This window comes from Asparagus officinalis, chromosome 3 (assembly GCF_001876935.1).
Source record: "Asparagus officinalis chromosome 3, Aspof.V1, whole genome shotgun sequence".
Lineage (NCBI taxonomy): Eukaryota > Viridiplantae > Streptophyta > Magnoliopsida > Asparagales > Asparagaceae > Asparagus > Asparagus officinalis.
The window spans coordinates 64,789,730-64,792,743 of record NC_033796.1 but is presented as its reverse complement, the minus strand read 5'-3'; the positions used below and the strand labels follow the sequence as shown (position 1 = coordinate 64,792,743).

At 35.9% G+C, this 3,014-nt stretch overlaps 1 long non-coding RNA gene across 1 annotated transcript; it reads left to right on the top strand.

The window, feature by feature from the left end:
• LOC109834274 lies at window positions 1,173-2,757 on the top strand. Its single transcript, XR_002245521.1, has 2 exons — window positions 1,173-1,569; window positions 2,318-2,757. It is a non-coding gene; the product is annotated as an uncharacterized LOC109834274 (long non-coding RNA).

Here is a 3,014-nt window from a genome sequence, read left to right as displayed (position 1 = left end):
GTCTGAGACCTCGATTTCTCTGCCTAGACCTCTAGAGCCTAGGTCGAGCTGAGCCCGAGTTAGGCTTTGGGGACACAACCCAGACCCAAAACTCAACCAGGCATCGCACTTTGGGTTTTTTAGGCCCAAACCAGGTTTTGAACCAGCCAAGTCTGTGCTGGACACAGGACCGGGTCTGGGCCAAAGCCTGAGTGCACTACCCATAGGGTAAGAAGGGAATATAATATAAATAAAATAAAATAAGTATAAATCCACTTACATTAAAATAGATAACATTTTACATTTGTTCTCAATGATTTTTCATATTTTGGAATCTTTACTTGGAAATATTAGATTGTGGCAATATTAAGCTTCACTTATGTCCCAATAATGAATATGATGTTTACAGTATGTATATTCTTTAAAAAAAAATCCAGTGGAATCATTTGCCCATATTATGTTTTGTGTGACTCCACCATCACCAATATCTAGAAAGAATTAAAAAGCCATAAATATTTTCAGTGTTTTTCTATATTGGTACCTAAATATATCACTTAAAATAGGCAACCAAAGATAAAATTAACTAACCACCGTCTAAATTGTACTATATAGACCAACAGACAATTTGGAACGATGATTAGCACCACGCATCTTGATTTTCACTCATCATGATCTATATGTAGAAAAAATTATATCATTTTAAAATTTTTAATATTATTTTTGCTATGTGCAAGAAGGACGACTATTAAGCTGTCTAAGAATTAACATATTAAACTAGTTCGATTCATATTTTAGAAGACTCTAAACTTTGTGAAAATATCACTATATATATATATATGTAATGATGTTTTGAACAAGATGTATGATACGGATCATGAATTTGATGAGCTAATTAGTCCATCTCACAAAAACATTTCATCTCACTATATCATTACCCCCCATCACATAGATAGATGGATATGTATATGTGTGTGTGTGCGTGCGTGCGTGTTTGTGTGCATGTATGTGCTTGCGCGCATGTGTGCGTGTATATGTATGTATGTGTGTGAGTGTGTGTGCGCGCGCGTGAAGTAGGAAATTTGTTGCGCTCGAGCTCACGTGGCGCGGTCTGATTGGATGGGAATTCAGCTAAGGTTTAATGAATTGAAGGAATGAGGGGAATTAGAATCTGAGGGTTTTTTTTGCAAATATACATTCCTTTTCTTTCCCAAGGTAACGAGTTACTCTTTCTTCCTCATTTCTTCCCCACCTGCTCCTCCTCCTTATTTTTGCCTCTCTGCCCTCCCTAGCTGGCAAAATCGACAGATCGGGTTCCCTCATTTCTTCTCCAGGTCACGGGTTCTTCAACATTTTTGTCCAGGTTGTGCTCTCATCTTTTCCTTCGTCTTCCTCATTTTTCTCCCCTCCCGTCTCCTTATTTCTTCCCCTGAGTCTCTTACCGAGTTTCTTCCCAGCACCTCCACCCAATCTCTGCTCGGTCAAAAAGGAAAAAATCCCTCTCGTCTACTGTCTGCTTGGGCGCTCACCCATCTCTGCTCGAAACCAGATCCGCAATTCCTACGCTAGGACCCAACGGACCACAAAGAGAATGTGAGTATATCCCTTGTGAGCGCAATTCCCCTTATTCATTTTGTTGTTTGCATATCCCTTGTTAATGACATAAACTTGCTGCAGTTATTGGACCAGACAATGATATATTTTTACCTATTTTCCATCATACTATGGGTCTGAAAATAGGCATGTTAAAATATTTTTGAATGAATGTCTAGAATCCTGTTAGTTCTACTGTGATATATTGTTACGACTATCATCTTGAAGAATTTAGAAATTCCAATATTCTTTTTAGTAAATTCTTTCTTCTCAAAGTTGCCTTAACATAGAAATTCCAATATTCCTTTCAGTAAATTCCAATATGGTGGATATGCTCTTCTTGCTATATTCTGTATGGTCAGATTCCATGTACAAACCTTTGTACATGCGAAAAAAATGAAAAGAGAAATGCATGCAGGACAAATGGCTGAACCTGGTTTTTGAGTTCAGTCATTTCATTCAAATTATGCCTTTCTGCCTTGGAAGATGATATAAATGGGATCAATCTCTTTGGTGCTTTATTAAAGTTTGATGAGCTGAATGTGCTATATGGTAATTATAAGTTTCAAGTTGAAAACATAAGTTGGATGCCTGCTATAAGGTTACAAGTATGAGTGAGTCATTTTCTAAGAAGGAAAAAGTTAGATTGAGTTTTTTCGACTACAATTGCAGAAGAAAAATGTCCACAATAAGATGATAGTATACTTTTTGTATGAATTTTATCTTGTTTGTGGTATGTTTTTTGCAGATAAAAGATGAAGAACTTTTCGGAAGAGTTCAGTGGAGAAGAAGATGAGAGTTTAGTTCAAAGAAGATGTTATTGTGGGTTAATTTGTAGAATATGGATGTGCAAGCAAGGACACAATAAGGGCTTGGAATTTTATGGATGCCCGAGATACAAGGGACCTAATTGCAAGGGTTGCAAATTCTTCGAATGGGTGGGTGATACCAAGAACATCACAAAAATGCTGGAAAGGCTGGAAAAAATGATGAGATTTTGAATAAAATGCTGAATGATGTAATTTTATATTTAAATTTTATAAGTATCATTGTACTGATATTGTTGCTCTATGTTACAGTCAAATGACAAAGCAACATATCAGTGAATGACGTACTGATGTATCTAAATATCCTATTGTAAATGAATGTTCAAACTGGTTATGGTTATTTGTTATGGTTCAGTTGTTATGATTATTTGATATACCTTAATATTGTTTCTTTGACTTTGCTGTCTTGAGAAGGCAGTGAGAAGAATGTTAAGAGTACTAGCAATTTGATGACTTGAGAAGAATGTCTCTTGTACCTTAATATTGACAAAAAAAAATAGCATGTTATGTGAAAAAAACATGAAATGGACTTAACTATGAACCCAATTTGCTTATCAGTTCGATACTAGATCATGAACTCCATTTACAGTTATCAGTTCATGGTAAACTTGCAGCTTA